The sequence below is a fragment of the Bos grunniens genome, chromosome 14 (assembly GCF_055505025.1).
Source record: "Bos grunniens cultivar Pamir isolate PY7600 chromosome 14, Bosgru_T2T1.0, whole genome shotgun sequence".
Taxonomy (NCBI): domain Eukaryota; kingdom Metazoa; phylum Chordata; class Mammalia; order Artiodactyla; family Bovidae; genus Bos; species Bos grunniens.
Window position 1 is genome coordinate 65,998,550 of NC_141178.1, and position 23,633 is coordinate 66,022,182.

The 23,633-nt window shown below is 42.8% G+C and overlaps 1 long non-coding RNA gene across 1 annotated transcript; it reads left to right on the top strand.

The window, feature by feature from the left end:
- Window positions 1-19,238: 19,238 nt before the first annotated feature.
- Window positions 19,239-22,522, top strand: LOC147359580 (uncharacterized). Its single transcript, XR_015140924.1, has 2 exons — window positions 19,239-20,036; window positions 21,576-22,522. It is a non-coding gene; the product is annotated as an uncharacterized LOC147359580 (long non-coding RNA).
- Window positions 22,523-23,633: the final 1,111 nt, after the last annotated feature.

Consider the following 23,633-nt stretch of genomic DNA (forward strand, 5'->3'; position numbering starts at 1 on the left):
GTAGGATGTCTCAGGAACTCTCTTAGAAGCCTCTTCAAGAAGAGGTTATATCATAATAATGATTAATACTTACTGAGCTTTAAATCTGGTGTTTTTTTTTTTTTTGCCATCCCACGTGGTTTATGGGATCTTAACTCCTCAAGCAGGGTTTGAACTCTGGTCCCTGGCAGTGAAAGTGCTGAGTCCTAACCACTGGTCTGCCAAGGAATTCCTAATACTTGCTAAATCATGGGCCAAGCCCTAGGCTGTGTCTTGGGCTGCATTATCTCAGTTCATTCTCCCAGTTACCCTTTGATAGGTACTACTGTCATCCCTGGCTCACAGATGACAAAGCTGATGCTCAAAGAGGTCACTCAGCTAAGTAAGACCTAGTGGGATTTAGCCCCCGGGCTATTTGACTCTGGAGCCCATGATCTTCACAGGCAAGGCTATAGGTACCCTCCTCCCCACCCCTTGGCCAACCATATGCTCGCTCCATCAGAACTGAAACTCAGATTTTGAGCTTATGGGGCACAACCTGGGGAATGGGAACCACACCGTTGGCTGGGGGCTGGGAGAGAGTGCATTAAAGTGTGCCATACTTTGACCGCCTTCTCTACAATTCTCAGAGCTTTGCTTTCCTATTGTGCTGGGGAGTTTTAAAATGCATTCTGATGAATTCGGTCTGCTCTTTTGGTACACAAGGGGGAGCATTTAGCACAGGAATGGGAATAAGATCGCTACAGGGAGTGAGTTCTTGTTCTTTGCAAGAAAGAGTTTCTCTTTCTCTCTTAATAGGATTTCCTAAGAATGAAGACAGTTTTCTACCTAATCCCAATATTGTTATTATGATGTCCAAGAAATTAATATTGATGAAACCACGTAATCTATATGTAACATAATCTATATCCAGATTTTTCCAAATATTGCCAAGATGCCTTTTATAGCTTTTTCTTTTGTAAAACTTTTCTGTTTTTTCCCCCATAAAGTATGTTTATTTTTTGGCTGCACCAGATCTGAGATGTAGCATGTGGGATCTTCAGTTTTCATTGCAGTATGTGGGGTCTTTAGTTGCAGCATGGGAACTCGCAGCTGCAGCATGTGGGGTCTAGTTGCCTGATCAGGGATTGAACCTGGGCCCCCTGCATTGGGAGTGCATGGAGTCTTAGCCCCTGGACCGCCAGGGAAGTCCTTCTTTTTCTATTTTTGATCCAGAATCAATTTTGTATTTTCTTAACCGAGACCATAGTCATTTTTCTGAAATATTTTGGTGTAAAATGTTCATGATTTTTCCTGACTATTTGCTATTCCATGACGCTGATTTGCTGTGATTCATTAATAAATTTCTCTTCAGTTATTCCTGTTAGAAGCGTAACATGGTGTTATGTGGGACTTTTCCTTTCTCAATTTTGACTCAGGTACTGATTCAATAGATATCAGATTGCAATTATATGAGACCGATAATCATATATGAAATTTGTCAAGTGTCACAGAGCAGGTTCCCTGATGGAGATTTTTGTACAGGAGGTTTATTGAGAGTGCTGGAGATCAACATCTATGGAGGAAGTGGGACTGGGCCGAAGGGATAGTTGAACTTCAATGCAGTCACTACAAAGGCCTCAGCCGGCCCTCCACTGGCTCAAGCTGAGATCGTCTTGCAGAATTGTTCTGTACTGGGGCGTGGAGATGATTGGGTCTTTTTGCCTCTCCAGGGACCAGTCATTGGATGCGGCTTACCCCTAGGAAGTGGCCATGACCTTGGGTGAGGTAGTTAGCTTAGATCAATTTTCACAGAGATTCGGGGTGAAAATGAGGGCCTCAGTCCTGTGGGCAGAGACCACAGCATCCACTACAGCAGGGGAACTCTCATGAATCTGTCATGCAAGTCCTAGATCCCCGCAGCCAGACTGAATACACAGGTGTGTGTGTGTGGAGCCGGGAGGAGGCTGGGAGGAGGTGGAGAGAGCATTGCATCTGGGACTCCTCCCTCCATCCCCAGAGGAAAGGCCTCGGTTCTGCCTCCTTTTCTGAAAGTATATGATGGGGGCTTCCTCAGGTCCACATATTGAACTTGAAGTACTTTTTTTTTTTTATAATTGGAGACAAGGAAAACCAGTTGGGTGGCCTGTGGCCGCAGGAAAGAAGGTGGTCTTTGGTCTTGCTCTCCCAGGGTTTGTTAGAGCAAAGGATGAGAGAGGGTTTCCTAGGACTCAAATGTGAGTCACTTGGGAGAGAACTAGGCTAGAGCTATTTAAAAAAATATATATATATACATATTTTTTAAAAGCCTCTAAGACTTACAAAAAGTTGTAAAAATAAAACAGAGAGTTCCCGTGTGCCCTTCACCCAGTTTTCCCTAGTGATAATTGTATTTTCAAAACTAGGAAATTGACATTGGTACAAGGTTATGAACTAAACAGACTTTTTTGGTTTTCATCCATTTTCACATGCACTTGTGTGTGTTACTATGCAATTAAAAAAAAATTTTTTTTTTAATGTGGACCAGAGTCTTTTCAGAGAAGGCAATGGCACCCCACTCCAGTACTCTTGCCTGGAAAAGCCCATGGACGGAGGAGCTTGGTAGGCTATAGTCCATGGAGTTGCGAAGAGTCGGACATGACTGAACGACTTCACTTTCACTTTTCACTTTCATGCATTGGAGAAGGAAATGGCAACCCACTCCAGTGTTCTTGCCTGGAGAATCTCAGGGACGGGGGAGCCTGGTGGGCTGCCGTCTCTGGGGTCGCACAGAGTCGGACACGACTGAAGTGACTTAGCAGCAGCAGCAGAGTATTTTATTGAATTTGTTATAATATTGCTTCTGCTTAATGTTTTGGTTTTTTGGCCCCTGAAGTATGTGGGGTCTTAGCTTCCTGACCAGGGATTGAAACCATCCACCCCTGCCCTGGAAGGCAAAATGTTAACCATTAGACTGCCAAGGAGGTGGGAAATTTAATCACAAGTACAGATTTGTGATTTGTGTATCACCATCACAATCAGGATACTGATTTACTAGTAAGAAGCTCTCTCACTCTGCATCTTTCTGGTCAGACCCTTCCGCCAACCCTATTCCCTGGCAATCACTGATCTAGTCTCCATCACTATAACTTTATCATTTCAAGAGTGTTACACAGTAGGATCATGCAGGATGTAACCTTTTGAGATTGGCTTTTCTCACTAGCAGAAATAACAGCCTTGAGTTCTAGCCATGTTGTTGCTTGTATCAATAGTTCTTTATTTTTTATATCTTAGTAATATTTAATCATATACCTATACATAGTTTATACATTCCCAGCAGGAGTCACTTAAATCCTGCCCATTGGACTTCCTCAGGTGAGAAATGATGAAGAAACTCAAATGATGAAGTTTGAACAGAAAGGACTGTCAGGGAACCAGGGGCGCGGTGGCAGCTGGGATGGAATGCTTCATACTTCTCCGTTGTCCTGAGAATTAAAACTGGAGAGGTCCCCAGAGAGGGAGATCTCCAAAGATCCCATGAAACAGTGGACAAGCAAGAAGCAGTTTATAGCTTCAAAGTCCAGTGAACTTAAGACAGTGCCAGTCACAAGCCAATTAAAGTATTTCCAGACATAACCATTTACCTCTGTCACTTTGACATGGGATCCAAAACAGCAGCTACTGAGTGGGGGAGGAACTGCGACAGAGTAGTGGAAGAGAGAAGAAATTGCGAAGGAGACCCCCCTCCCCTCCACCTTGCACTGAACTGCTGGCTCTATCTGGGAATAGGGGAGAAAGTGTTGGGATGAAACTGAGTTGTTGGTTAATATAATGACCTGACATATTGAATTACTCTATTAAGACCATGTTTGTGACTTGATGTGGCATCAAACTGTCATTACTTGGAAGTGGCCAGAGCAGACAAGGTCCAGCAATAGTTGTCGTCTAGAGGCAAGGACAAGCTCCTTTCTTCTCCTACTGCCCCTCTCTCCAAATGAGTTCATTTTAGAGGGATGGTGGGAGAAAAACAAAATATATTTTGATTATGTCTGCCACCAGTTACATAAATAACTTGGAAATAAACATCTTTTATACATAAGCCATTTTTTTCTTTTATAGTATAATTTCTTTCGAGCAAATTCCTGGAAACGGGGTTTGGATATTTTTATGGCATGGGCATGGATATTTTTATGATTCTCAAAACATATTTCCAAATTGCTTTTCTAAAGTTTTGTACCAACTTACATTCCCACCAGATAATATGTGGAAGTTTAGTATTATTCGATTGTTAGCATAATGATGTTTAAATGCTATTTCATGTTTGAAATAAAAAAATATATATATATATTCTGGATATTAACTCCTTACCAGATACATGATTTGCAAACGTTTTCTCTCATTCCATAGGCTGACTTCTTACTCTACTGATTCTGTCTTTTTATGTACATAATTTTAAAGTTTGATGTAGTCTCATTGTCTGCTTTTGTTTTTCTCACCTGTGCTTTTGGTGTCACACTCAAGAAGTCATTGCCAAGTCCAGTGTCATAAAGCTTTGCCCTGTGTTTTCTTCTAGGAGTTTTATAGTTTTTATTTTTTAGATCTTTGACCCATTTTGAGTTAATTTTTGTGTATGGTTTAAGAAAAGGTTCTAACTTCACTCTTTTCCCTGTGGACATCTACTTTCCTCAACATCATTTATTGAAGAAACTCTTCTTTCCCCTTTCACAACAAACTGTGGAAAATTCTTGAAGAGATGGGAATACCAGACCACCTTGACTGCAAGGAGATCCAATCAGTCCATCCAAAAGGAGACCAGTCCTGGGTGTTCATTGGAAGCACTGCTGCTGAGGCTAAAACTCCAATACTTTGGCCACCTCATGCAAAGAGTTGACTTATTGGAAAAGACCCTGATGCTGGGAGGGATTGGGGGCAGGAGGGGAAGGGGATGACAGAGGATGAGATGGCTGGATGGCATCACCGACTTGATGTGCATGAGTTTGGGTGAACTCTGGGAGTTGGTGATGGACAGGGAGGCCTGGCATGCTGCAGTTCATGGGGTCGCAAAGAGTCAGACACAACTGAGCGACTGAACTGAACTGAACTGAACTTACCTGCCTCCTGAGAAATCTGTATGCAGGTCAGGAAGCAACGGTTAGAAGCAACAATTTAGAACTAATGAACTGCTTCCAAATTGGGAAAGGAGTACGTCAAGGCTGTATACTGTCACCCTGCTTATTTAACTTCTATGCAAAGTACATCATGTAAAATGCCAGGCTGGATGAAGCACAAGCTGAAATCAAGATTGCTGGGAGAAATACCAATAATCTCAGATATGCAGATGACACCACCCTTATGGCAGAAAGCGAAGAGGAATTGAAGAGCCTCTTGATGATAGTGGAAGAGGAGAATGAAAAAGCTGGCTTAAAACTCAGTATTCAAAAAACTAAAATCATGGCATCTGGTTCCATCACTTCATGGCAAATAGATTGGCAAACAATGGAAACAGTGACAGACTTTATTTTCTTGGGCTCCAAAATCACTGCAGATGGTGACTGCAGCCACGAAATTAAAACACACTTGCTCCTTGGAAGAAAAGCTATGACCAACCTAGAGAGCATATTAAAAAGCAGAGACATTACTTTGTTGACAAAGTTCTGTCTAGTCAAAGCTTTGGGTTTTCCAGTAGTCATGTATGGATGGAGAGTTGGACCATAAAGAAGGCTGAGTGCTGAAGAATTGATGCTTTTGAACTGTGGTGTTGGAGAAGACTCTTGAGAGTCCCTTGGACTGCAAGCAGATCCAACCAGTCCATCCTAAAGGAGATCAGTCCTGAATGTTCGTTGGAAGGACTGATGCTGAAGCTGAAGCTCCAATACTCTGGGCACCTGATACGAAGAACTGACTCATTGGAGAAGACCCTGATGTTGGGAAAGACTGAAGACAGGAGAAGGGGATGACAGGGAATGAGATGATTGGATGGCATCACCAACTCGATGGACATGAGTTTGAGCAAGCTCCAGGAGTTGGTGATGGACAGGGAAGCCTGGTGTGCTGCAGTCCATGGGATTGCAAAGAGTTGAACACGACTGAGGGACTGAACTGAACTGATTAGCAACCTTGTCAAAAATCATCAGTTGTTGTTATTTTTTAATTGATGGACACATATGAATAATAACCAGATCACAGAATTCTTTTGTAAAGTAGACTTGGGGACAAATAATGACTTTTTGAATGAGGTGGTGAGATCCAAATAAAAAACACAAAAATGTGAATAAAACTCGAGACCACTGGATAGAGACCTTTTTCTTAAGTTGTCATCAGTGCCGAGGGGAAAGTGGATTGACAATCTAATTCACCAAATTAGTGATTACTGAGTGCCTACTCGGAGAAGGCAATGGCACCCCACTCCAGTACTTTGCCTGGAAAATCCCATGGATGGAGAAGCCTGATAGGCTGCAGTCCATGGGGTCGAGAAGAGTCAGATACAACTGAGCGACTTCACTTTCACTTTTCACTTTCATGCATTGGAGAAGGAAATGGCAACCCACTCCAGTGTTCTTGCCTGGAGAATCCCAGGGACGGGGGAGCCTGGTGGCTGCCGTCTATGGGGTCACACAGAGTCGGACACGACTGAAGTGACTTAGCAGCAGCAGCAGCAGAGTCCCTACTATATAGGCATTAACCAGGCCAAGGGAATACAGTTGTGCGTAAGAGACCAGTCCTTGCTATGTGTGTTTCTGTATAGAATCTCGTTTTCCATTAGCAGCATCAAGAAAAATGTGTGTGCCTGCCCTCCCTCTGCTAGGAATTTGAAGAGGTAAAAGAGACTGTGAGATGCTGTCCATGCTCAAGGGCCCATGTGAGCTTGTTCTTACCAAGGCCCCAGATCACCTTCATGCCCGCTGCTCTTTGCTAAGGGCTAATACCTAGTGAAACTGATGCATTTTGCTTGGAGAATGAAAGGGATGAGGGCTTAAAGGCTGGGGCTTGTGTCCAGATGTCTGAAAGAGTCTGTGTTCCATTTGAAGCTGCTTTCCATAGGGCTATTTCTTAGGGTTTCCCCAGACACATCCCACTCTAGTTGAAACCAAAATTTCTGTCATTTCAATAACCTAATGTTCCATTCAAGACACACAGGAAATAGGGTGAAAGAGATATTGCTTCTGCAATATCTAGCAGACTAGCAGATTGAGACATTCAATAGCACTCTCATTTGGGCTGAACAGTGGTAATGTGTGTGAGTTAGCATAATGCTTTGTTTTGCAGTTATTTGGCAGCTGTTTTATTTCTTCCAAATGGGATAGGTGTGCATATATGAATTGAAATCTCTTTTGCATTGCTTGTTCTCCTAGTACAACTTCTCTCAGCTTTGTATGATGAAAGGTTTTCAGTATCTTTGGAGAGGAGTATCAAGTTTATATAAGAAATTCAGTTTGTAATCTTCACTATTGTAAACAAATTATTGATGCTTAAGTTTGCTGTCCCTTAACCTGTATTTAGTTTCCACTCGTAATGTAGGTCCAGTCACTTTTTTGTTTAAAATAAATTTTTACTTTGGAATATCTTGGCTTTACAGAAAAGTTGCAATGTTCCCATATCTCCCTTAGCCAGTTTCAGTTTCCTCTTATACAAAATGTTAGCATTTTGTATTATCATGCATGCTAAGTCACTTCAGTCGTGTCCAACTCTTTGTGACCTATGGACTGTAGCTGCCAGGCTGCTATGTCCATGGGATTCTTCAGGCAAGAATACTGTAGTGAGTTGCCATTTCCTCCTCCAGGGGATCTTTCCAACCCAGGGACTGATTCTGTGTCTCCTGCAGCTCCTGCACTGCAGGCAGATTCTTTACTGCTGAGCTGCTGGGGAAGCCCATTATCCATGGTACCATTATCATGGTACTTTTATCAAAACCAAAAAACCAGCATTGGTACATTACCATTAACTAAACTTCGGGCTTTATTTGTATTTCACTAACCTAGATAGCATATTAAAAAGCAGAGACATTACTTTGCCAACAAGGGTCCGTCTAGTCAAGGCTATGGTTTTTCCAGTGGTCATGTATGGATGTGAGAGTTGGACTGTGAAGAAAGCTGAGTGCTGAAGAATTGATGCTTTTGAACTGTGGTGCTGGAGAAGACTCTTGCGAGTCCCTTGGACTGCAAGGAGATCCAACCAGTCCATCCTAAAGGAGATCAGTCTTGGGTGTTCATTGGAAGGACTGATGCTGAAGCTGAAACTCCAATACTTTGGCCACCTCATGTGAAGAGTTGACTCACTGGAAAAGACCCTGATGCTGGGAGGGATTGGGAGCAGGAAGAGAAGGGGACTTCAGAGGATGAGATGGCTGGATGGCATCACCGACTCGATACACATGAGTTTGAGTAAACTTCGGGAGTTGGTGATGGACAGGGAGGCCTGGTGTGCTGCGATTCATGGGGTTGCAAAGAGTCGGACACGACTGAGCGACTGAACTGAACTTATTTCATTAATGCCTTTTTCTCTACAGTTCAATTTAGGTTACCACCACGTAGCATTTATTTGTTGTGTCTCTTTAGTCTTCTCTGGTCTGTGACAGTTTCTCAATTTTTCTTAGTTTTTTATGACTTTGACAGTTTTGAGGAGAATTAGGAATGTAGTTTGTAGAGTTTTGGGTCAAATCACTTAAATTTTTATTTTGTTGCTATACACCCATACATTGATTTATAATAGTGTAATCACTTTTGGTGCATTATTTTCTGGTCTTTCTAGAGCCCAGAGTTAAAGCACTTCTATTAATAAAGGTAATTTTCTAGATTGGATAGACCTGAATGGACCCTTGCAGCTGATACAATAATTTAAAAAAATCCAGAGCCCAGAAAGGAAAACTGTAGGTATGTGTCACTGTGACACGATCCAGCATTGGCCAGGTTTATATCTGGTTTCATAACATGGCAATTCTGTTAGTCAAGGTTTTAGAAGGAAAATTTAAAGTACACTCAGCCAGGATTTTAAAGAGGATTTAATGTTTACCCAGGTGAGTCAGTGTACTAGCTGGAACTTCTATAAAAATGTCACAGATCAGGTGACTTAAAAAGCAGATATTTATTTCTCATAGCTCTGGAGGCTGGGAGATCCAAGACTAGAGCCTTGGTCAAGGTGTTTTTCCAGGCTTGCAGATGGCTGCCCTCTTTCTCCTCACATGGAGAGAGCGAGAGCTCTGGTCTCTTTTTCTCTCTTAAAAGGGCACTCATCCTACCATGGGGGCCCCACCCTCATGACCTCATCTACATGTGATTACCTCCCAGATGCCCCACCACCAAATACCATCACATTGTGGGTTAGAGCTTCAACATAGGAGTTAGGGGTAGGGCATAAACATGCAGTTTGTAATAGGCAGGAATAGAGGGAACCAATAGGGATGTTGAGGCTCTTTGGGACTGGAAGCAGAGGGAACCCCCAAGGGATGAAGGAGCAAAGGGAGGATATCGTACTGTGGGTCTCAAAGCTGCAGATGGTGGTTGAGAGTTGGGCATGGTGCCTAGCAGGAGCTGTAGTGGTAGAGAGAGGAAAACATAGCCAGGACGCAAGGCAGGGAGAGAGTGAGAAATATCCAAACTTCTCCTAGCCTTCAGTTCCCAGTTGTTGTCACCCACTGGCCAAACTCAACCAGAATTCAAGGGCAGGGGAGCCTGGACACTACAGTCTTTTGGGATCAGTGCTCCATGCTGCACAGAAGGGTGGGAAATGGAGGAGAGTATTCACTATTTAAGTGAATAGCCAGCACAGATACTTAAAAGTATACCTATTTGACTCTATTTCGTAACATAAACTTTCCTAGGGCAGGAACACCCTCTTTTTAAACTTAGCCTTGATAAAGCAATTGTATACATTTCCTGGACTTCCCTGGTGGCTCAGTGGTAATGAATCCACTAGCCAATGCAAGAGACATGGGTTTGATACCTGGTCCAGGAAGACCTCCTGGAGAAGGAAATGACAACCCACTCGAGTGTTCTTGCCTGGGAAATACCATGGAGAGGAGACTTGCAGGCTACAGTCCATGGGGTCACAAAAGAGTTGGACATGCACTTAGCAAATGAGCAACAACAACATAAATTTCCTAGGACTGCTTGCATCACAAAGTACCACAAACTCAGTGGCTTAAAACAACAGATGTGAATTCTAGCAGTTCAGGAAGCTTGAAGTCTGAAATCAAGGTGTCATCAGGGCCACACTCCCTCTGAAACTGGTAGGGGAGAATCTTTTCTTGCCTCTTCTAGGTTCCTTGGCTTGTAGATACATCATTCAGTCTCTGTCACCCAAGTCAAACTGTTGTTACTTCCCTGTATGTTTCTACATCCTCTTCTTATATGGACGCTAGTCAATTGGGTTAAGGGCCCACCCTATTACAGTACGACCTCATCTTAAATAAACTATTTACATCTTTAGTAACTCTATTTCCAAATAAGGTCACATTCTGAAGTTGTGAATGGGCATAAATTTAGGGGGACACCTCACTACACTTGAGTTCAGTTCAGTCGCTCAGTCATGTCTGACTCTTTGCAACCCCATGAATCGCAGCACACCAGGCCTCCCTGTCCATCACTAACTCCTGGAGTCTACCCAAACTCATGTCCATCGAGTCAGTGATGCCATCCAGCCAGCTCATCCTCTGAAGTCCCCTTCTCCTCCTGCCCCCAATCCCTCCCAGCATCAGGGTCTTTTCCAATGAATCAACTCTTTGCATGAGGTGGCCAAAGTATTGGAGTTTCAGCTTCAACATCAGTCCTTCCAATGAACACCCAGGACTGATCTCCTTTAGGATGGACTGGTTGGATTTACTAGCAGTCCAAAGGACCCTTAAGAGTCTTCTCCAACACCACAGTTCAAAAGCATCAATTCTTCGGTGCTCAGCTTTCTTCACAGTCCAACTCTCACATCCATACATGACCACTGGAAAAACCATAGCCTTGACTAGACGGACCCTTGTTGGCAAAGTAATGTCTCTGCTTTTTAACATGCTGTCTGCTGCTGCTGCTGCTGCTAAGTCGCTTCAGTCGTGTCTGACTCTGTGCGACCCCATAGACGGAAGCCCACAAGGCTCCCCTGTCCCTGGGATTCTCCAGGCAAGAACACTGGAGTGGGTTGCCATTTCCTTCTCCAGTGCATAAAAGTGAAAAGTGAAAGCGAAGTCGCTCAGTCATGTCCGACTCTTCACGACCCCATGGACTGCAGCCCACCAGGCTCCTCCGCCCATGGGATTGTCCAGGCAAGAGTACTGGAGTGGGGTGCCATTGTCTTCTCTACATGCTTCACTAGCTTTTCCTAATTTTAATTTATTTAAAAATTTTTTCCTTCATTTTTGGCTGTGCTGGGTCTTCATTGCGGTGCGAGCTTTTCTTTAGTTGTGGTGAGTGGGGGCTACTCTTTGTTGTGGGGTGCAGGCTTTTCATTGTTGTGGCTTCTCTTTGTTGCGGAGCACGGACTCCAGGACGTTCGGGCTTCCTAGTTGCGGCACGTGGGCTCTCAGTAGTTATGGCTCCCAGGTTCTAGGGCATAGGCTCAATAGTGGTGGTGCAAGGGCTTAGCTGCTCTGTGACATGTGGGATCTTTGGGTCAGGGATATCAAACCTGTGTGTCCTGCATTGGCAGGTGGATTCTTTACCACTCAGCCACCAGAGAAGCCCCTAATGTTAACATATTAATTAACCACAGTCAGATGATGAAAACCAAGAAATTAAGATCAATTCAATACTATTAAGTAAACTACATATCTTACTTGAAATTGCTTGTTTTCCTGTTTAAGTTTCCACTTTCCTATTGCAATGCAGGGACTTTATGGGAGGACTAGCTTAGTCTTCTCTAACTTAGATTTTTTAAAAATTGTGTGTCATGATCTCAACACTTTTGAAGAGAATTCATCAGTTACATTGTGGAATGTCCTTTAGTTTGGGGTTGTCCGTGTTTTCTTTGATTCAATTTAGGTAATGCATTTTAGCAAGGATACCTCGGAAGTAAAGCCATGTCTCTCTCCATGTACCATTTCAGGAGGTACACAATGCCAATGTATTTTATAACTAGTGTTGTTAACCTTGACCTCTTGGTTAAGTTTCTTGAATTTAAGTTACTGTTTTTCCTCTTGCAGCTAACAAATATCTTGGGGAGATACTTTGAGACCATGCATATATCCCATTTGTCATTCTTCTGCACACTAGTGTTAGCATCTATGCAGGATTTTTGCCAGAAACAATTATTAATGTGGTGTTTGCTTACGGGAGATTTCCTATTTCCTTCATGCCTGTATTTGTTAATTGGAATTCCTCTGTAAGGGAAAGTTGTTCCTTTTCTTCCACTTATTTGTATTAGAATGAGCTAATACATATTTATTTTATTCTATGGGTTATAATCTAATACTATCATTATTATGCTCACATAGTTCCAGCTTTCCCATGAAGAGCTTAATTAGGTTGGCTTCTGGATTCTTTCAACATGCTCCATCCTTCGTTATTATTGGCACTGCCTTCTTTTTCTAGGCTCATTCCACATTTCCTTGCCCCAACTCCTCTTTTATCTCCCCCAAAGAACTAGTTCCTTTTATTGGAGAATGGATATAGAAACTGTGATCTTGGTGGTGGGTGTGCTCATTGCTGCTGGGGTATCATTGCTTCTAGGTCCTCTCAGTGAATAGAGCTAGGAAATATGTTCATGTTTACTAACACACACATCAATTTTTATTTCAATGAATCTGTATAGATTTCTTTTTGGGTTGAGCTGCTTGGCTTGTGGTGTTTTAGTTCCCTGCATAGATGGAACCCATGCCCCCAGAAGTACGGAATTCTAAGCACTGGACATAGAGAATTCCCTATATACATATTAAAAGCCATAATGAATACATTCACTCTAAAGAAACTGCAGGAGTATCTACAAGGCCGGCTTCTATTTGTCTGCCCCAAATAAGGAGAATATTACAATATTGCAGAGTCAATGGTACTGTTTACTTTCAATTTTATGTTATGATTCACATAGCTGAGGTTATTAGAAAAGGGACCTAACCTCATATAATTCTGAGAACAGAAAAAAAAAAATCATAGAGGCATCCAATTCATGTTTCCTAAACTGGTATTCCGTGGAATACTGTTTTGGGAAGTGTTAATAGGCTTATCATGATGAAAGGGCTCTGTGGTCCAATAAATTTGGGAAGCGTGTCATGGTAGATCTCCCACACTTATGTAACACTGCCCAGGGATTATTAAAGGAGCTTAAAAAAATATGTTTTCCAGAAAAATTATATGATATAAACAAAATATTTGTCAGACCACTTTATGGAAGCAGAAGATATAAAAGAAGAAGAAAACATGTCAAATTTAATGTGATTTTTGTTGTATAAATGTATTTGGGACTAAATGTTGGTCTGCACAATAACATGAAATATTTAAAGTTGTGTGACCACATTCCTTGTTAAGAAAAGCTGCTATAAGGTATGTCTTCAAATAGCTTTTAAAATCTATGGGGAAAATTGCATTTGCTTTTCAATGGGGAAAAATATTTTTTAGGAAAAATATATTCTCTATTTCTGCCATTGAAATACAGCTCAGCAGAACTTATGGAAAAACTAACAGCAAAGATGAAACATCCCGTTTCAAAGTAGTCATTTTGTGGATGAAGGTAGAAACCTACAATCTTTCCCCCACCACAGCATTTCATATTTAAACCTTCTATTTTTAACCTGATGGTGGGATTCATGGCTAATGCTTATGAGATCTGTGTCTAGACAGTTGAGAAAAACAGGAAATGAGTTACATTGTTGTAGCTTAAGAGAATTTAACCTTTTGTCTTCTAGCTCCAAGCTCTGCCTGCTTTAGAAAAACATTCCTTCTCTCTTGAGGATTTCAGGGCATTTAAGGAACTATAATAATCCAAGGCCTCTTCAGGGAGCAGAGATAGCTATTTTGGTGGAAAAGGAAATGAGAACATGGGTTTACTGGGCTTGGCCCATAAAATGAACACAGCCATTTGGAGGAACGTGTTTGCTCTCTGCTTCTGAATTCTGTGTGTTCACAGCTGTCTCGGATGGTGTGCTTCTGAAGGGTAGGAGCTCAGCCTGGCTAACTCCCTCTGTGATGGGTGCATCCTGTGATGCTATAGGACATACACTGCCCCCCAGAAGGACAAGTTAAGAAGCAGCAGCAGATGGTATCTATGCAATGCTTTCTATGTGCCATGCACATCACATACATGATCTCACTTAATCCTCTCAATGACCCTAATAAAATATGGTTACTACTATTACCCCCACTTTACCCATGAAAAAATGGAAGCACAGAGAAGTTAAGGAACTTTGTAAGAGTAGCAGAAGGCTTTCCTGGTGGCTCAGGGGTAAAGAGTCTGCCTGCAGATGCAGGAGACGCAGGTTTGATCCCTGGGTTGGGAAGATTCCCTGGAGAAGGAAACAGCAACCCACTCCAGTATTCTTGCCTGAGAAATCCCATAGACAGAGGAGCCTGGCGGGCTACAGTCCATGGGATCACAAAGAGTCAGACACGACTTGGCGACTAACCAACAAGAGAAGCAGGACTGGCATTTGAACCCAAATAAATATGATTCCAGAACCTATGTTCTTGGTATTCTATACTGTTTAGGGCTGTTTTGACAATTAAATGAGATGATGTACATAAATTTGTCATGGTTTCTGGCCTCTCAGTTTAGTTCAGTTCAGTCTCTCAGTCGTGTCCGACTCTTTGCGACCCCATGAATCGCAGCACGCCAGGCCTCCCTGTCCATCACTAACTCCCTGGGTCTACCCAAACTCACGTCCATTGAGTCGGTGATGCCATTCAGCCATCTCATCCTCTGTTGTCCCCTTCTCCTCCTGCCCCTAATCCTTCCCAGCATCAGGGTCTTTTCCAATGAGTCAATTCTTTGCATCAGGTGGCCAAAGTATTGGAGTTTGAGTTTCAGTTTCAGCATCAGTCCTTCCAATGAACACCCAGGACTGATCTCCTTTAGAATGGACTGGTTGGATCTCTCAAGAGTCTTCTCCAACACCACAGTTCAAAAGCATCAATTCTTCGGCACTCAGCTTTCTTCACAGTCCAACTCATGACCACTGGAAAAACCATGGCCTTGACTAGACAGACCTTTGTTGGCAAAGTAATGTTTCTGCTTTTCAATATGCTATCTAGGTTGGTCATAACTTTCCTTCTAAGGAGTAAGCGTCTTTTAATTTCATGGCTGCAATCACCATCTGCAGTGATTTTGGAGTCCCCCAAAATAAAGTCTGACACTGTTTCCATTGTTTCCCTATCTATTTCCCATGAAGTGATGGGACCATATACCATGATCTTAGTTTTCTGAATGTTGAGTTTTAAGCCAACTTTTTCACTCTGCTCTTTCACTTTCATCAAGAGGCTTTTTAGTTCCTCTTCACTTTCTGTGATAAGGGTGGTGTCATCTGCATATCTGAGGTTATTGATATTTCTCCCGGCAATCTTGATTCCAGCTTGTGCTTCTTCCAGCCCATCGTTTCTCATGATGTATTCTGCATATAAGTTAAATAAGCAGGGTGACAATATACAGCCTTGACGTACTCCTTTTCTTATTTGGAACCAGTCTGTTGTTCCATGTCCAGTTCTAACTGTTGCTTCCTGACCTGCATATAGGTTTCTCAAGAGGCAGGTCAGGTGGTCTGGTATTGCCATCTCTTTCAGAATTTCCCACAGTTTATTGTGATCCACACAGTCAAAGGCTTTGGCGTAGTCAATAAAGCAGAAATAGATATTTTTCTGGAACTCTCTTGCTTTTTCAATGATCCAGTGGATGTTGGCAATTTGATCTCTGGTTCCTCTGCCTTTTCTAAAACCAGCTTGAACATCTGGAAGTTCACAGTTCACATATTGCTGAAGCCTGACTTGGAGAATTTTGAGCATTACTTTACTAGCGTGTGAGATGAGTGCAATTGTGTGGTAGTTTGAGCATTCTTTGACATTGCCTTTCTTTGGGATTGGAATGAAAACTGACCTTTTCCAGTCCTATGGCCACTGCTGAGTTTTCCAAATTTGCTGGCATATTGAGTGCAACACTTTCACAGCATCATCTTTCAGGATTTGAAATAGCTCAACTGGAATTCCATCACCTCCACTAGCTTTGTTCATAGTGTTGCTTTCTAAGTCCCCCTTGACTTCACATTCCAGGATGTCTGGCTCTAGGTCAGTGATCACACCATCATGATTATCTGGGTCGTGAAGATCTTTTTTGTACAGTTCTTCTGTGTATTCTTGCCACCTCATCTTAATATCTTCTGCTTCTGTTAGGTCCATACCATTTCTGTCCTTTAATATGCATCAAAACTAATTCCTGCTATTATTTATTTGTGTAAGTAAAATAACGCTACTTTTCGTTACAAGTGGATGATGACACCTCTGCTCCTTGTAAGATACACAGTGTGTAGTGCTTGTAAGTAGCTGTTGAACTGAGTGTATTGAATAGTAATGGTAAGGATTTGTATTTACTGTATTACCTGCAACATTATCGTAGGGCTGGAGATACAATGATGCCAACAGCTGGTCAGGTTTGAGCCTTTGAAAACAAGTAAAGGAAACTGGTTCACACAGCAATAAAATCTACAATTTTGACTTTATTAGCCATTGTTTATAAGAGTCTAACAAATGGCTGCATACCACATACAACAAATACGACATAGACTGAACAACTATCACTTTCACTTTGTCACACTCAAAAGTGGCAGGGATACACTATTAGGTAAGACAGAATCCTTGTGCTCATGGATTTACAATCTAGCAGAGAATACATTAAAAAACAAGCAAGTGGAATCATTACAAATTGTAATAGGCACCACCAAGGAAATAGTGGAAGGGTTGCAATATAGAATAATGGGTTGGGATGGGGAAGGAAGCTCAGATCTTACTTTGCATGGGAAGGAAAGGAAGACTTCTTTGACCAGGTGACATTCAAGCCCTGATGATAGGAAAGAGCCTGGAAAGAAGAAATAATACAAAGGTTTTGGTGAGTGGGTGGGGAAAGAACTTGACAAGTTCAAGGGTTTGAAAGAGAGTGTGTGTGGCTAAGATGAGGCCGGAAAGATGGTCAGGACAGGTTATGGAGGGCCTTACCAGCCCTTGGTAAGAAATTCAGTTTTATTCTAAGTGTAATAGGAACCCACCAAAGGGTCCTAAATAGACAAGTGACATTATCCGATTTGCTGCTGTGTGGAGAATGAAGTAGACAGAATGGGAATGCTGTTGAGGGGCCTTCCCTGGTAGTCTAGTGGCTAAGATTCAGCACCCCCAATACAGAGGGCCCAGGTTCGAACCCTGGTTAGGAAACTGAAAGGGTAACAGGTAGGAAGGCCAGGAGTCTCCAAACAGAGGAAATACGCTGCAAGTGTCAGACATTTTTTCTCTCTCTCTTAAGTGGCAGGAGGAAACAAACCAGTGATATTTTTTTTTCCCCTGCTCTATACAAATTTAAAAGGAGCCATTAGGCGGAACCAACTTGACAAACCATTATGTTATACTCAGACATTGTTCCCCTAATCTATGTAAATGAAACTATTTGTATGGTTATCTGCCCTTCTACAAGATTCAAGTCAATCATTTTTTGGCCCAGGATGACTCATCTGGTGCCAAGATTATCCCAAAATACATCTTATGGATGAGGGGCCTGGTGCCATTCTGAGTTTTAAGACATTCCTTTCTTTCATTAACGGACTGCTAATGACTATATAACATCCAGCTAAAAAACCAGCAGGGGGGTACTCTTTCTGCCCCCTTCTGACGCCTATGTCAGAAGCTTTCTCTATCTCCTTTATACTTTAATAAAACTTTATTACACAAAAGCTCTGAGCGATCAAGCCTTGTCTCTGGCCCTGGCTTGAATTCTTCTCCTCTGGAGGCCAAGAATCCCCATGTCTTTTCATGGCTCAGCAACAACCTTTCGAATCTAGATCTCACAGACCATAACTAGAAGATTCCATGTGCCACAACAAGACCCAGCACAGCCAAACAAATAAATAAATAAAAATAAATATGAAGGAAAGAATGCTGTTGGGATTGTCTGTACAAAAGATAGTGGTGACTGGGACCAAGCATTCCTTAGGAGGGAGGGTGGATAGTCAGAGACAGAAAAAGAGATGTGATGGTGGAAGCAGCGGTCAGAGTGATGTGGGGCCAACAGCCTAGGAAAGCAAGCAGCCTCTAGAAACTGGAAAAGGCAAAGACATGGATTCTCCCTGAGAACCTTCAGAAGGAACCAGTGCTGGCAACCCATTCTAGACTTCTGACCTACAGAACTGCAAAATGAGAAATTTGTGTTGCTTTTCACCTCTAGGATTGTGGTCCCTAATTACAGCAGGGAGGTGCTGGCAGGAATAAGTAATCTGCCTTCCACCCTCCCTCACCCTCCAGAGCTCTTTGTCTTCCTTCCATTGGCTGGATCTAACCAGAAGCCACAGGTGAGAAACCCACAGATGCAGTTCACACAGGCCAGCCTTTTAGGTGACAAAGAGGATGGAGGGGAGAGGAGAGTGAAACTGGAGCAGCAGAGAGAAAATGTCCAGCGCAGCACAGGCTGCCAAGCTGAGCGGTTTGCTCTTCATCTGGAGCCTATAATAAAGCAGGACGTTTGGCGTGCTGCCTTGGCTTATCTCGGCCCTTTCTTTAGTGAGTTCTCTCTAGCACAGCCTTCGAAAACATCTTTGGTTTTGCCTCACACCTTTATAGTACAGATAAAGGATGTCAATGCACCTGTTTCTAATATCTAATTCACCCGTGAGAGGGATGCAGCAAGTTTCCAAAGCAAATGAGATGAATTAAAGTTAATCCGCCGTTTACTGTAAATATAAGAAGAAACAGCTGCTTGACATCGCAGTGTTGTGAGTGACTTTACCCCAGTCTTTTTCCTGTTTTCCCCTAAAATGGAAGTCTCAAAGCACCTATCCTCGGACCAACTTCATCAGCATTTCCAGGGTGTTTTAAGCTTTTACAGACTTGGGGATTCTCATTTAGTTGGTCAGAGTGAGGACTGAAAATCTGTTTTCTTTTAAAAATAAGCTCCCAGAAGGAGAAGGGATGCATGTATATGTATGGCTGAGTCCCTTTGCTATCCACCTGAAACTATCACAACATTGTTAATTGGCTATGCTTCAGTATAAAATAAAATGTTAAAAAAATAAAAATATGTCCCAAGAGATTATAAGGAACAAGTGCCTTAGAAATTTTTTTCTTTTTTGGACAAACTGACTATAGATTCACTAGCTCCATATGATGTGAAAGCAGACTTTTTGTTAGTCTTAAAACTGCCTCCTCCAGAAGTTTACCCACTTCCACTTCAGGTCAGCTGGATTGTGCTCAGAATTAAATTTACCAAACACAGTTGGGTATGAACAGAAAAATCTATTTCGTTAGTTAATTATACTGCATACATGTAATAAACTACTATGATTTGGCAGCCACTGAACTATGCATGGTGGATACAGAAATGAATGAATAATAATACAGATTTTCAAAGATTTAGCTTATTGGGAGGGACAGCTCTGCCAACAGATAATTACAATACAGTGAGATCAGGGCGGTGATGGGACCATGGACATAGTGCCTTAGGAATTGGGAGGAGATGCTCAAAGAAGTCTTTATAGAAGAGGTCATATTGGCGCTGGGTCTTGTAGGGAGAGTTGGAGTTTACGGAACAGGGAAGGGCATTCCAGACAGTGGGAAGAATTCACAACAGAGGCATGAAAGAGATGGCTAGTTTAGGGAGCTGCCTGTAATTTTGAGGACCTGGGGCAACCAGTCCATTCTGAAGGAGATCAGCCCTGGGATTTCTTTGGAAGGAATGATGCTGAAGCTGAAACTCCAGTACTTTGACCACCTGACGTGAAGAGTTGACTCATTGGAAAAGACTCTGATGCTGGGAGGGATTGGGAGCAGGAGGAGAAGGGGACAACAGAGAATGAGATGGCTGGATGGCATCACTGACTCGATGGACGTGAGTCTGAGTGAACTCCTGGAGTTGGTGATGGACAGGGAGGCCTGGCGTGCTGTGATTCATGGGGTCGCAAAGAGTCAGACACGACTGAGCGACTGAACTGAACTGAACTGGGGCAGAAGGTATGTATGTCTCTGAATGTGGCTTTTGGGGATGCATGGATTACACCATCACCAGCCCTGCTGCCATGACACTGAGCTTGAGTGTTAGATTAGTGTTAATGGGAAGCTTCAGAATAATTTGAAAAATTATTATAAAAATGACAAAAGTAACTCTTGCCATACTTTGGAACAAGCAAGAATAATTTTACAGTTAAAGAGTGAAAGTTCTCTTTCACTACTCTCTTCTGGGTCCATCCAATTCAGTCCCCACTCCCCCCCGCCCACCCTGAGGTAGCCATTGTAATAGCTTGTGGCATCCTCATTGATGTATTATACATTTTATTATGTATGCTTTCAAATATACTCCTATGGACTGAATTGTGTTCCCTCCTAAAATTCACATGTTGAAGCTGTAACTCCCAACGTGACTGTATTTGGAGATAGGGTCTTTAGAAGGAAATTAAGATTAAATGAGGTCAGCTGTCCATCATGTGAGGCAACAGCAAGAAAATGGATGTCTGCAGTTCTAAGAGAGTTCTTATCAGAAACTGGACCCTGCTCGACCTTGATCTGGGACCCTCCAGCCTCTGGAACTGTGAAAAAATAAATTTTTGTTGTTAAAGGCCCCAGTCTGTTTTATTTTTTTGTGGCAGCCTGAGACTAAGACACCTTCCCAAAATTAGAAAAAATAGCAAAAAGAATCTTCATTGACATATTATCCAGATTCAATGATTATCTATTGAATGATCATAAACAGGGAAGTGGTGGGAGTAAATAATGTGTTCTAGAAAGACCTCTCAGGCAGCAAAGTGGGTATGTTGGAGGGGTTCAGGCTAGAGATGGGGAGACAGGTTAAGCATCTCTTGTAAACTTCCAGGCAAGCGATGCTGAGGGCTCTAGTTGGGGGAAGGCACTAGAAGAGGAGAGGAGGGGCTGACCAGGGAGGAATTTAACAGTGGAATTGATGGGCTACATGTGTTTCAATCATGTCTGTGTTTCATTATATCTAAGATGCCATGGATTGTTAAGATGCAGCCTGAATTCAAAGACATAAAAAATGGAAAGAATGTTAATTTTAGGATTGATGAAAGGCCCTAGAATTGATAGCTGGGACCACCAAACCCCCCATGGGAACAGCAGACATGAGCCCATCATTTAGAGTGTAAAAGAGAAGCAAGGTTTTGGTATCTGGAATCCTGATGCATAGCATGGGTTAATGAACTTCTTTTAAAAAATTACTTCTTAAGTTGAACTCTTCTTTTTTACTGTTCTTGATTAAAGAACATGTTGGAGGGGTGGGTTTTGTGGCTGGGAACTTTATAGGAGCCTCTCCATTTTAATAAAATGCTATCCAGATGAGATGATGTCATTTACAACTTCATAATCATGCTCAGTTTGGGGGAGGCCAAATTCTGTCTATTTAATAAAAAAAGGATGTTTTGAATGGGGGTGCTAGGGGATTTGGCCTGTTGATTCCTTTTCATGGTGCTTTCTTGGGCTTTCAGACAAGTTTGGACTCCACAGGCAGATGGAGCTCTTATCCATGTTTTCTCTCCCCAGTGACAGGCCTACAAGCCTGTCATTACCCAGTACTGGCATCTCTTGTCTTGGAGCTGGGATGGTTACATAAACACTGGGAGCAACATAGCTCGTCCAGGCTACACTTCAAGGACCTGAATTCCCCTTTGGATGGAACGGCACTCAAGTCGAAGCAGGCCGAGGGGCAGGACGCCGCTTCGCCAAGCAGAGCCAGAGGTGGGATTGATGGCAGGGGCACCAGGAGGGACCCCGGCCACACCACCCAGTGAATTCATGTCTGCACATCCAGGACTCCACCATGATGTCTGCCTTTTCACATTTAAAATTGGATCGAAAAATGTGTGCGAGTGTTTTCAAAGAGTCCAGAGCCAGACTTCTTTTTTTGTTGCAAGTTATTTTAGGACTTATATTTTATCGGTTGCTGTTTTGGAAAAAAAGGGCTTTCGCCTCTGCGTTCCCGGAAGTGCCCAGCGAAGTGAGTGTGCGCTCTGGATTTAGACAACCCAGGTTTGAATGCCAGTTCCACTGTGTGTCCCTGGCCAAGCTGCTCATCCTCCTGTACTTCAGTTCTGTCTATAAAGGGGGGCTAATAAGTAGTGCCTATTCCATAGAATTGTTGAGATAATCAACCATTTCATATGCTTAGAACAGTGCCTTGCTAATTCAATATACAAGTAGCAAAAATAACCACGGCTAGAAATATTGAATACTAGCAAAAGTGTTCAGCTTACTCCGTGCCAGGTACTTTTCTACATAAAACAGCTCTCTTTATCCAACCAGCAATCCTATAAGTAGATGCTGTTATTATTCCTGTTTTATAGATGAGGAAACTGAAACATAGAAAAGTCTATTGGGTATAAATATTCTTGTGTCTCTGCTGAACCTCATATAAACCTGGTTGTAGAGTATTAAAATTATCGGTTTATATACCTGGCTCTCTTCCATAAATATGTGAGCTCCTCAAATATGATAACTCTAGCTGTCTTTATTTTCCCCCTCGGGCGAGGGTCTCATTAGTTATCCACTTTATACATAGTAAGTGTGTATATGTCAATCCCAATCTCCCAATTTATCATAGATCTAGTACCAGACACACAGTAATAATGTTAAATAAATTGGAAGGAGCTTAGTGGGAAGTGTCAGTTTGGGGCATCAAAATGAAAATACATATTGTTTCAGTATTGGCTCCCAACCGTTGTTATATGGGTCTTTCCGAAGCTCCATGGGAACAGCTTCCTTGATGACCTTCGGGCCAAATTATGCAGTTTTTCATTTCCCGCTGGTTATTGGCAGTTTCACTCCAGAACTGGGCTTCAGCCTGGTTTATTTTATAACGTCTCTCTCCGATTCCGGCTGTAGCTCTCCTCCCCTCCTGGCCAGTGCAGTGGTGACTGCAGTCCCTGCTGGTTTCCCTGTGGCTGTCTCTCCTCCCGGAGCTTAGGTGTGGGTGGGCTGTAGGAGGGTGGCATCAGGGTGACATTTGCCTTACTTGGCAGTCCAGCGTGAGGTTTCTGTCCTCTCTACACAGGCTTTTGCTGTCTCTCCAGCTGCTTGGTAGTCGGTTCTCTCTCGGGGCGGGGGGCGGGGGCGGGTGCTCAAGGCTGGGTCTTCCATGTTGTGTGAGGGCCGGTCCTTTGCAGGCCCTTTGGGAATCTCTCCCTCCCCAACACACTCCCCAGCTCGGAGACCTGCCTCCAGTTGCAACCTCTTCCCCTGACCCTACTTTAGTTCCTGCCTCTTCCATGGCTGCTGGGGTCACTGACCTGGGGGACACCCCTTTTAAAATGTGTTTTTTTTTTATTGTGGTAGAAGTCGCATAATATAAAACATACTATTTTGACCATGTTTAACTGTACAGTTCAGTGGCACTCAGGACATTCACATTGTGCGACTCTCACCATTATACATCTCTGGAGTTTTTCACCTTCCTAAACTGAAACTCTGTCCCCATTCAACTCTAAGTCCCCATTCCTCTTTCCCACCCTCCACCCCTCAGCCCCTGGCATCTACCAATGTGTTTTCTGACTGTGAATTTTTTTTTGGCAAAGAGGATGGGATCTGACTCTATGAATTTGACTA